Source organism: Heliangelus exortis, chromosome 9 (genome assembly GCF_036169615.1).
Source record: "Heliangelus exortis chromosome 9, bHelExo1.hap1, whole genome shotgun sequence".
NCBI classification, from domain to species: Eukaryota; Metazoa; Chordata; class Aves; order Apodiformes; family Trochilidae; genus Heliangelus; species Heliangelus exortis.
Genome location: NC_092430.1, coordinates 4,463,169 through 4,475,848, shown reverse-complemented (window position 1 = coordinate 4,475,848; position 12,680 = coordinate 4,463,169). Strand labels below are relative to the sequence as shown.

The 12,680-nt window shown below is 38.9% G+C and overlaps 1 long non-coding RNA gene across 5 annotated transcripts in view; it reads right to left on the bottom strand.

Annotated features, from left to right (window-relative positions):
• The window catches only part of LOC139799633 (uncharacterized), a 74,866-nt gene that overhangs the window by 40,991 nt on the left and 21,195 nt on the right, over nucleotides 1–12,680 (bottom strand). For 4 of the 5 annotated variants that reach the window (XR_011727377.1, XR_011727379.1, XR_011727378.1 and 1 more), the window contains exons 4-5: nucleotides 9,630–9,907; nucleotides 5,732–5,891 (exon numbers count right to left, since the gene is read on the bottom strand). This is a non-coding gene — a long non-coding RNA (uncharacterized lncRNA). Of the gene's footprint in view, nucleotides 1–1,993; nucleotides 3,477–4,955; nucleotides 5,892–9,629; nucleotides 9,908–12,680 lie in introns of those variants that run through there. The other variant, XR_011727380.1, reaches the window with a different exon arrangement.

Here is a 12,680-nt window from a genome sequence, read left to right as displayed (position 1 = left end):
CAATGTTTTTAGTGGTGAAGAAAGCAAAGAGGTTTCAAGCTAGCATGAGAGATGCATCATTTTGAGATACCAAAGAGTTCTCTCATGGTATTGCTGATGCAATGGATCACATTTAATCCATAGGAAGATTAATGTAACACTCATGTGACATGTTTTCTCAGACTCTTTGACCACTACTAAAGCACAGTACTTTGTAGTGTTATCCTGTACCCATCTGTCAACCATTCCTAATTGATTAGGCTACTGTAACATTTTTATTCTGCTCATGAAGTTCCCTCCTCAGCAATCTCTCCCTCCCCAAATGTACATTCATCATTAGTTACAAAATCAATGGGAGAGATGGTCTGGACATACACAATTAATAGCTTCCCTCTTCAGATTAGCATAACCTACCAATTAATTATGTGGAGTGAATAATACAGTTGCTGCCACGGTGAAAAGGGGCAGGTCACCTGCTGTAAATTCCTTAACAAAATGTGGTGCCATGTGCCTTTTCATACACTGAGTGTTTGCTGGGTGTTTGGAGGGATCCATCTTCCTTCTGGGTCCAGATTTGTCTCCATTTGTCTCCTACGTCTTGGCAAAGCAACAATCATAAATTTAGACAACTAAATGCTTAACTGTTGAAAGACTGAGAGGTTCTTCCTGAAAGCTGTGGTGACTAAACCCAGAGATGTATAATGCTAAGATTGCAACTATGAATAAGTTATTTAAAAAAAAAAAGATGACCAAATTTTTTGATCCTTTCCTTTTAAACTCAAGGATATTTCTTGCATGAGAAAGATGACAAGAATTTGGGCTGAAGTGTGCGTGCTTCCCTGTGATTTAGCATGTTAAAACAGGGAAATCTCCCAGATTGTTCCTTCATACTGTGCCATATTGGGATTAGAGCCTTCCATTTTTCTTTTCTCAAAGAAATAACCTTTCAGTCACATTTTTTTTTTTTTAGCATTACAAGCCAGGTCAGTTCTGGAAAAGATAGGACATTTCCTGGAAGAGACAGGAATGCAGCCGACATTAAATAAGTGTTCCCTCAATAGATGAAAAGAGGAATATCACCCACCTCACCTCTTTTTTTTTTTTTTAAATGCCCTTCAAGGATCAAATTCTGATATTTTTGTCCATGTTGCACCTTACTCCAGGAATTTCACTGAATTTAATGGAACACCTTGGAGAGTGAGGAGGTGCACAAGAGGAGCAATGTTCAAATACCTGCCAGTGCCAAAACTCTTGAGTATGATGAATAGAACTTACCAAAAAACTAAACAAACATACAACAGTAATTTTTATCTTATAATTTAAGATGTGAAAAGTGATTTAGCCTTTTAAATAAAGGGAATACATGCATGCAATTCCTATAAGTATTAATGCAGACTTCATTTGAGCTTTAGTAAAAAAAAAAATCATTCCCAATCAATTAACTTCAAGATAAGCATCCACATCAGCAGGATTTGGACAAGGTTTCAAGTGATTCCGAGTGATTTTTATGGACTTTGTTCTAGGGACTATAAAAGCACACCCCATGATGTTTAAATTTGGGTTCTAAAACTGAAAGAATGAACTTAACTGAAGCTACAGTAGCATTATTAGAAAATTGTCAACTAAAATAAATAAAAGAGGGAGAATACCTGATACTGAGATTTGCAACAAAATAATTGAGGCTGTGAAAAGAGCAGTGCAATTAGCTCTCTTCCTTATTAGTAAATAGGAGTATAATTGTCTTTGTGTTAGAGTTCAGCAGATTATACAGGTAGCCACAAAAATGTTTGTTTGGTTTGGTATGGAGAGAAATTTATCTGATTTTATTAGCACTTCTGGGTTGGCCCTTGGGCTCCTTTTGCACTACTCCCAATGGGATTACCATTCACAAGATCCATCTGCAAATTCCAAGGCTTAGCCTACTGAAAAGGTGGTGTCTTCCAGCACAGGAAGGAAGTAAAAAGTGCATGTAAGTATTAAATAGTAACTCTTCCCTGTCCATGTGTTTTTATATTGTTTGCTTCAGTGTTGTTTCTCATGTTCCAGATCACGGGGTTTTCCCATGTTTGTCAGCTCCTCAGTCATCTGTGAAGATTTCTTGCCTGTTATTTTCTAGCAGTCACAGTTTTAAGGTATTACTGAAAGCCTTGCCAGAACTCTCACTGTCAATAGTTCTTTCCCAGTCTTACAGTGTGCTCTGCAAGCCTCTTTAACCATAGAACACATCTTTCCTGTCTTAGCCAAGCTATATGGACAACTCTTTCATTACCATAACACACAGAAAAAGGAAAGGTGAGAAAAATTATGACCCAGATGTGGTTATTTCTGCATGAATAAGGCTTTCTTACCTAAATAGAGGCCATTTGCAGGTGAAAAAAAAAAAAACACAACAAAAACTTGCATATTACTGGCTCATGCAACTACATTTATGAAGTTTTCTAAAGGTCCATTATTGATTTCTTTGTCTGTGATGCAGTGCTACATTTTATCATCTAAATATGTACTTAGAAGGCTTTATAGAATGAAGATTATTGACCCAGTCCTATAAATATTTTAAAACTCACATGATATGACCTCATGAATAACTATTAATTTTAAAAAAACAAAATGCCACTGTAGTCAATCTGTATTTGGAATTTAAAAAAAAAAGGGGGGGGCAGCAGCTTAGAAGTATTTTAATAAACTGTTAATAGTTCTTTTGCTGTAATTTCAAACTTCACACATTGTGCACTTCTCTTACAGCCTAATGGCTTAGAGAAATTTGTTTTAATTTTGAATTTATTCATTTATGGGATGAAAAAATTTAAATATGTTTTGTTTCTATAATTTGTTTTTTAAAGTTTCAGCCCAGAGCAAAATTTTTATGTCTGAGTTACAAACCTCTGAAAATAGGGGTTTATAATAGAAACACTGACACTGTTTTAACTATAGTGACACTAGCAGTGCACTGTAATATGCACTAGGAATAGAAAACAAGATTAGAGATGGCATTTAGGACACGAAGCCTTCTCCAGGCTGTGGGAAAAATAACTGTGTTCTATTTTTTTCCCCAGCCTGAAGAAGGTCTCCTGATCTAAGTGTCATCTCTAATCTTATTTCCCATTCATACTGTGGATTTAATTGCCCCATTTAAAAATTATTATTGACAGCAATTTGTTGCTGTTTTAAGTATCAACCCACATCCAAACTGTGGTTTCCTTAGCTAGTAAATGTCAAAGTGGTGGGGAGTACCAAGGAAGCCCCCAGTACTTTGTAATATGTCCATATCCAAGAATCATAGTCCCACAGCTAGCTGGTTCCTGTCACTTCCAGCAGAGAGGGGGAAGCCCCTCACACCTGCAGGACTGTGCATATGTGTAAGGTGCTTTTTCTAGAAGACAAAGCACAAGTTGACAATTAAATAAACCTATCCTGAAATCTCTGGAAGGAGTAACCAGGACTGTCAGGTGCTCAGGTGCAATGATTTCTACCACTTTTGGAGCAGGCCACATCTTTCTCTGTTTAGCTTTGAGGCAGGATCCAGGGTACTGTGAAGTGAGAAGATTGCTTAACACCAAGAAATAATTTGGCAACATGTGACTGGGTTGCCTTCACCACAGAGCCAGGAAAATCTCTCTATTGCTGTGGCCCTCCATCAAAGCAGGGACTTGGGGTTGTCTCAGAAAGGTAGCCAGGTTCAAGAGTTTTAGATTTATCCAACTCTTCCTTCCTTAGCCATCTTCCAACCACTTCAGTAGCAGTTCTTCCCTGCTCTGTAGGGTATTTCCCTGTGTACTTACATGGCCTATCAGTGCCTGCTGTGGTGCTACAGCTTCACTTTGCAGGAATCTTGCAAACTCCATTCTCAGTGTGAGGTAAAAAGCAGCAATAAGCAAAGAAAGTAACGTTACTGAGTACGTGCAATTGTAATAATTTCTTGCATCAATGAGACAAGTATCAGTAGGAAATTCATATCTCTAGGGTGATCTCACAGAATGCATCTATCCTGTCTATATTTTTAGAATAATCAAGGTAGGAACTTGTACTACATTTAAACTGCATTTTCAGTACTCATCTGATCAGTTCTTTTTATTGTTGAATTCATAGATGGCAAAGATACCAGAAGCTGCTGTCCATTCTGCAACAAGTGTGCCCTGCAAATTCAGTACTAGTGGCAAATTCATTGCTGAAGTGATTGCCTGGTGAAGATGCTTTGTTCCAGAACTGTGAAAGCTGATATAGTTATTAATGTAGGGATAAAAGTGACCTATTCTGTTCCATATATGTAAGTAGGTGTAAAATGCTGTGTATTTTGTTTGGATGCAGTGTCTTCGTGGCAGACAAGATCAAGGACACATGATTTGAATTGTTCTCCACACTGTGGGAGAGTGAGTGGCCAGGAAAACAATTCACATTTTATATAATCAACGGATTCAGTTCCTGTAGCAAGAATATAGGAAAGCTTGGATAGCTGTGTATATCTTTTGGATTTCAATTTTCAGAAAAAGAAGTGAATAATAATTATTCTCTGTTGCACAAATGATACATCTTAAAGCCTAGGCTGGCTCCCACAGAAGATATAAATCATTTCATGTTCATTTTTCAACATGATTTTGACATAACTATATTATATATATATACTATATATATTATATATATACTATATATATTATTTACATAACATATATATTGGCACACTACCTCATGTGACTTTTTGTTGTTTATAGATACAGGAAAATTTCATACATTTCTTTATATCTTAGAAAGGATAACTATTCTTTTTAAAATGTTCTTTCCAGTGGTTACATCTCTCACTGAACAGTGCACTTTCTGCACAAGCCAAATGCATGATAGTGGCTTGACAAAAAGTAGAAACCTCCTAGCCACACTGCTGCACCTTCTGGTACCCTGGCATAGCTCTCTGTAAAGGTACTTCTACCCCAACTTGAAATAATAACTGTACTTTGCTGTGTGGTTGGTGGGGGGAAAGGATTTACAAAGCCAAGCTCATGGCTGGCTGGCATGGATATGAAGCCTTCAAGATCCCTCTACCTATGCAAATCCTTCATCCAGAAAACACCTTCTCTTCTCTCCAGACACAGGTGAATGAGTGTGGAAGTGCTGTGGCAGCGGGTCATAGTAAGTCAGCACTAGGTCTTTCTCCTTGTTTTTTCTTGAAACATTTTGTATGATTTGAAGCATACGTGATACTACTGTTCCCCTGTGCTGTCAAAGACAGCAGGAGATTAACAGTGAGCTGATAATGTGCCAGGGAAAAGAGAATATGGCAAAATTTGTCCAGGTTCAGCACTAGCTCTGATTTTCCAAAGGATGTAAATCTGAAATTTGTTGCTGGGAAATCAAGAAAAGCAAAGCAGCCTCCTGGTAAACTTGAGGAAGCATAGGGAAAGCTGTGAGCTTCACACAGTTCTAGGTCAAGCTTATCCAGTTCTAGCAAAGCTTCATGGCTTTGCTCTGAAAGTCAATGCTGCCATTTTTAGTGATTTTTTTTCCTTCTTGTGTACCACAGAGACAAGAGAGTGAAGGCCCAGTCTTTGTGCATGCATGAGTTGGAGTTATCTCATTCCAACAGCAAGCCCTGTGCTGCATCACATTGTTCAGAGGAGGCAACAGGAAGATTGCTACAGTGCTAAATTGTGAAGATTCACAGCAATGGTTGTCTCTGATAACCTTGTATTTATGCTAATCCAAAGCTACTTGAAATATCATGTGATATTATAGTGCCACTAAACATAATCAAAAAAGTAATTACCATATTTCTGCCCATGTTTGTCTTGCACCTTGCTAGGCAGAGCTGACTGAACAGATTTGCACTGGGTGATGAAGTCTTCTTCTCTTGACTCACCTTGGTTACTTCATCTCCTTGATAAACCTTTTTCTTTAAGTCACTTTGGGAAACAGCAGGAATCCTCCTGTAAGAGATAAGGATTCATGTCAGCATGACACTGCTGAGGACTCACAGATAACTCTGTTTTTCTGGTTTTTTTCTTGTGGTTCCTTTGGATCAGGCTTTAAACCTGACCATCACCAAACTGACTTGTGGGCACCCTAATTCAAAATGAAGCTCCTTCGTGGTGGGAGTTGGCTCCACACTATTTTATTCTCTTTGTTTTTCTGTTCCTTAGACATTCTCCACTCCACTCTGGAAGAGATATTGAATCACAATTTCCCAGATGCCAGGGAGTGCCAGTACCAGATAGGTTGGCAATGTTTTTTTTTCTGGTTCAGCAACTGTTTTGCTACTCATACCAGGCTGAAACGCCCCAGCAGGAAGAGATCCTGTCTCTCCATCCATGACAGACAGTGTCCAGCTGCCTGGAGTACTCAGCTGGTGAAGAAGTTCTTGTTCTGAATCTGCTGATTATGAAATCCTCTCCCACCTCATCAGACATGGGACTCCATGAGAAAGTTCTCATTCAAGAACTTGGACAACCTGGGGACAGAAACACAGAGGTACCTAAGCCCCTGCTTCCCCCTTTGGCATCCCTCTTCTTAGCTATTCCCTTTGGTACACTTGTCTAGAAATCTAGTTCTATGTACAGATTTTTGGGGACATTTAATAAGCCAGATTCTATGATCCTGACCCTAAATATAATTTTGCAAATATTGATGGTAAACTTTCTTATCTTTCTTCTGTGCTCCTCATTGCAAAAGGACAGGTTTTGCCTCTCTGATTTGCAAGTTAAGCTGTTAGAAAATAAAACTGACATAAAACTTGACACATTGTGTCAGAAAGAACTGATTTACTGCATCATGATGTTGCAATACTTTGATCAGGATCAGATTATAAATTCTTACAGTGAACTCCTATTATATGGACAGAATATTGCCTAAAAAAAAATGCAAACTTGTGGCTACAGGGAAACATTAAATCCTGAAGTCTGGTCTGAGTCTCCCTTTGAACACTCATTAGGGAAAATCTTTAAAATTGATTTATTAAGTTTAATAATAGCAGTAACACTGCAGTGAGGTTTATTTTGCATAACTTGAAATATTTTCAGAAGGCTCAACATTTGTTGTCTTATATAAGGATCTTAGAATCATTTAGGTTGCAAAAGACCTTTAATATCATAGAGTCCAAGTGGATGTTTTTTCACAGTAACAATTAGCAGTTTTGTAGTGTCTTCTGTACTACTGCAGTGCTAAGGGTCATCTTGCCATGTTTCTCCATGCAGAAGGGAGCATGTAGAGCCACCACCTTGGTTGGGGTCAAACTCAGAGTGCTGGCTGAATAGCTCAGAGCTCAGCTGTGACAAGTGGACAAGCAGTGTGACAGTCTTTATGCTAATGTGTCTGCAGGAATTTGCACAGGGGAAACAGGGCACTGGTGAGAGCAGCAGAAGAAATCAAGCTGTAAAAGCAACTGCAGTCAAATGTCACACCCAAGCAGTCAGGAGCTTGGCATGCTGCTTGGAAATAGGTTGGGTTACCTGTCAATGTGACACTTTCTTTCTGTTGCTAGAGAATAATGTTATCTGAGGATAAAACCTAAGGAGCACAGATGGTTGTTAGAAAAACTTGATCCTCTGAACCCTTATCAGAGCAAAGTGTAGCACTGACGTAAATGAACACTCCTCTGAAAAACATCTCAGTTACATTCTCTAATTTTTTTATTATTGAAGTGATCTATTACATTCAGTTTTACTGCTCTGCTTGTGTGTATTGATGAATTTTTAACAAAATCACATTTTTAGGAGAGAAAGTTTTGGTATAACTGAACAATAAGTGGTATCAAAGTCACTGTTTAAAATTGCCAGGTACAAATCTTGCTTGGAAACATTTATCTCTGTACTTTTTAAAAAAAGAGGTAGAGACTCTGATTCCACTTGGGTCCTTTCTTTGTTTGGGAACCACCAGCCCAGAGCTCTACACCTTTCTAAGGTCTAATGCTTCCCCTGGGTTTTTACATGGGTGTTGAAGGCTTGTGGTTGTGGGCAAAATGAGTTTCAACTGTAAAATAAGGAAAACAGACTAAAATTTAGAATCAAGCTTTAATTGCTTTTACCTATTCCAAATTAGTTTATGTATTATGATGCAAATCTCTTAGCATTTTTTGAGATATTCCTTATCTGAGTGTAAATCACTTTTACAGCTGCTATTTCTGTTGTCAGGTGAGCCTCTATGCTCTGAAACTTTCATGAGCAGAAGGCTGCAGTTTGCATTCTTTCCCTTACTCCCTGCACTGTCTTAGGAATCAGTTCTGCTGGCTGCAGGAGCACAGAAATCAAAAGAAGAGTTAGTTGCCTTTGGATGGAAACCCTTCAGCCAAGAAATGGACTTATTCACTTAACTTTTTAATGTACCTTGCCATTTCACTGCACAGCTTTGGCAAAGCAGCTTTATGCAACTTTTGTTTAAAAGCTCTTCCCTTCTCACTTTTTTTCTGTTTCACTGGTAGTTTAAAACTGAAGCTTAACTTTTGGATGTCCATTTCATCTAAGCAAGGATTAAGTGAAAATATTGAACCCCTGCTGTCCTTCAGATCTGAGGACAAAAATGACAATTCTTACAAACATTTGCAGTTCAGCTCCAAGCCTGCACTTCCCTCACTTTTCAGTGTTTGTAGTATTTTAGACCATAATTTAGACCTTCTCATTTACAGTCTACTAAACTATTTTTTTAAAAATTATTTTATTTTATTATTTTCCCCAGAGAAACCTGCGGTGTTGGTGTTGAAGTTATCCCCTTCCTAGGGGTTTGAGGCCCTGGGACACAAGCCCACCTTTAATGGGCTTTAATTCCTGCTGGTGGACTGAGCAGCATTTCCCATTACACAGCAGTGTCTCATAGTGACTGAAAACTGGATTCCCTCTAATTAGAAACACATTCTGAATTCTCTGAAAGGAGAAGAACAACAACATAGCATTGCTGATTGTCATTTTAGCTGTCACTGTCACACCATGGATTCAGCTAGCCTCAACCATTTGTTATGAGTAACTTTTAGTTTGAATTCTGGTATTTTTAATTCAGTAACTGTGAGTATTTGATCATTATTTTACCAGAGATGTGTTGCAGTTAATCTGCCTGCAATGCTTCTTACCCATATTTTCATCAAAACAAAACCAATGTGGTGACCTGCAAATATTTTACTTCAGTGCTATTTACTTCAGCATTCTCCTCCAGTAGTAACTTATTTATTCATCGAAGACTGAAAAGAATATTAGCATTAGTCCTCAGTTCTCAAATATAAAAGACACAAGGAAAAAGCATGAAACCATTTCACCAGTAACAGACTGACCCAGAGCTCTTCTTGAAAAACAGTGCAAGGAGACTCTCTATGCCTGGCCATGTAGAAAACTGAGCAGCCATTTGTTTTCATATCTTTTTCACAAAAAAATCTTTGCCTCTGGTATGATGGAGCATTCATCACTGCCCTTTACTTAAAGAAGTCAATCCATAGACATTGTTTTGAGCCAATATTCTGGAGTTCCCTGTGAATCTCAGTAGGTGCCCAAATAACTCATCTGCTGATGGAGAGGTATTGTGTGTCTGTTGTACAAGGTTAACCAGTGGTAAGGCCTAACACCAAGCTGTAATTTAATTGTTATAAATGAGCTTAGTACAAGCATTAATTTGAACTAATTTTTTATTTCTCATCTGCTGGCTAAAGCTGAGGGAATTGATTGTGTAAAGCCACATTTCTCACTCACCTGATAATTACTGTCCTAATGGAGAGCACTCAGCTGCATGGAGCCACTGCAGGAAGAAGAGCTGGTGTGCAAACTCCAGCACCCTGATAGCTGGTGCTGCTTCTTCCTCTCCATCATCAGGATAGTGTTCCTCCTGGAGTGCCATTCACATCCTGTGGTTTGCACCAGTGTTTCTGTAGCCTTTGCTCCTGCCACTGAAGGACCAATCTTGGTGTTCAAGTTAGTGTATGTGGTCGTTGCTCTTCTTATGTTTGACTGTATTTCTTCTTTCCATTTTCCTGTTAATGGAGACTGGGTTGAGTATACTTTCAATTGCTCTTAATATTTCTAAAAGCCATTCACCTGCATTAGAAGTAAGCAGCTGGCATAGCAACCTTTCTGTCTTCTTGAGCCACTCAGCTTTACTGGGAGTGTTCACAGCTTGCACTTTGTTAAGGTCATTGGCATTACTGTTCCACATTTCCTATAGTATATGAGGATCAGGTTCCAGTAGTTAACAAGTCAAAAAATATTCCCTGGAGTGAGAGAGGAACTAGGTAGACAAGTGCATTCCACATGTCCACTTTATTTCTGGAGCTGCTGCCTTTGTCCACGTGAGAAATAATTGTGATCAAACATAGGTCTGATCTACAATACCCCAAATCAATCAAAAATACTCCTGCAGCCTGCACTCTGAATGTTCTACCTAGGCTAAAGGAGGCTGGCACCTCAGCTGCTGCCCACTGTGCACTGGACTCTAAGCAGTCTCTGGGCTGAAATTTGCACTACTGTCACTGGGAACTGCTCCAGTAAAATCAGCATCTCTGCATTTATTCTCTTGATTTGGCCAGATTCGGTCTACGATGTGGACAGAGTCCAGCTGAGAGCTATGTGCCAGATTCTGCTCTGACTTATGGGAAACTAGATGAGAATTAACTCCATTGCAGTTAATTGGGTTTGATCTTCATGTGTATCACACTGACATAACTGTTCTGACCTCAGTGGAATTTATCCTAATTTATGCTGCTAGAGATGATATTGCAGCTTGCATTGTTTAAATTCTGTTTGCACATTCTTCCTGGATGGAAACTATCTGCAAACTATAACAGCCTCCTTCCTAACATTGAGCCTTGACATATCTGAGATTTTTGGTGAGGCAGTGGTGTGGAGAAAAAAAAAGCCAAGTTTGTGCTGAGTGCTACCTTGGAGACTTTGAATCCTGCAGTGTTCTGCTAAATTATTAGTGCCTAATTAGGGGACTAGAAGACTCCTATCCTCATATTCTGGTAGAAGAGAATGTGTTCTAACATTATCCTGAAGGAGGGAGGAGGTAGCTTGAGGAAAATTCAAAATGGAAATGCTCTGATTCTAGGCAGGCCCTTTTTAGTAGATAGCCTTTCCTGCTAATTGATTTTTCTTGCTCCTGCAGCTTCTGTTTTTTTTCTAGCTTTACATATTATGTTTCTGAAGCATATGATGAATGGGATGCTGTGCAGATGAAAGATCACACGTCTCAAATGGCTCACTCAGCGTACTCACACTGAACTGACTGGCTGAGTTACAGCTCTCTAACAAGAGGAATTTTGCTTTTCTCTCAGAAGAACACTGCTAAGTCCTCAATACAACACAAAGGAGCCTCCACGCAGCACAAGCTTGTACACACAAATATATATGTGTGTCTATATAAACATACATACAATATATATGTGCATGTCTCTATATATACTTGGAGGAAAAAACAGTGCTGTCTTCCTTTGCTTACACTGGAAACATCCAGTTTGTCAGGGTGACTTTTTCCCCTGTTAGCAATGAAATTTGGCCAGGAGTCCCAGCATGCCACAAGAAATCAAGCCATGACCACATTAAGCCTGAATGGCAGGGCAAGTTTACAGCATGTAATGCTATGCTGTGGTGACCTGTTCCAGAGTTAGAGGCTGGGAGGTGTGAGGCTGGGTCAGATAACTTGTGCAAATGAAGCACAAAAGCGAAGCTTAGAGCTGTTTACTTTTTCAAGAGGCATTTTTTATTTTGAAAGCATATTTTGAAAAGTTCAGCTGCAGGGCTCGTAGCCAACCTTGCAGGATCAAACCAGAATATTTCTTAGTTTTACCTATAATAAGTATGCTTGTGGCAGATTCCTACTTATTCTACAATGATCTGAAAAGCCTTTCTAAAACCTCAAGTACAAAATGACTGCTGACAACAGACTGTCAAAGAGAGAGATGTTCAGCTGCAGTGAAATAAAGCACTGTGTCACTCAACCAACAACAGGAGTAGGTTGGTGGGTCCCTCCTGTAATCAGTTCTAGACTTGTTCTACTTGTCAGGAAGTCAGGCATTCTCTTAAAGAAGGAAAAATAGAGATGCCAGGTTATTATTTATACCACCTATGAACTTTGTGCCACCAATCTTGATTTTTTTTCCCCCCTGGAAATATTTAATTAAGTGTAGAGGGAAAAAATAAAGATATTTATAATTTTTTGGCTTTCTTATTCATCTAAGAAAAATATTTGTTTTTTTAAAGTTCACTTATTGCTAGAACCAGTAGCTCAAGGGACAGCACTGTCTTAATGTAGCTCTGAGGGGCATTTGGTTCAGTGTTACAAGAAAGGTCAGGGAAGAGCCTGGTCTCAAGACAGACACAAGGCACAGTACATAAATCAACATCCAGGATTACCCTGATGCACAGTGTGAACTTTGCTTTCTGGACACAACTTTTGAGACAATCAGAACTAGTGATGAAAAAGATCTGAAGCATCCCACCCTTTTACTGTGGCAAATAGGTTCTAGTGAAGATCATGTACCTAGGCCACCTGTGTCTTGGTGTAGGACAGCACCTTTTTGTGTGGCATAACTTGTGAGTTGTCTTTCTTTGAGGAGAGGGAAATGCAGCTTTCTCACACCTCATTCACTTTGGAAATATTTCAGCTTTTGTTGAACATCTCCCTGAACAGAAAAATAATTTTTGGTATTTGTAAGTTCAGGCTTACATATCACAGTTAATTAGAACATAGGTGTTTTAAAGGTGACTACTGCTTAATAATATAATCCAGAGCTGCACACTGGGCATAGC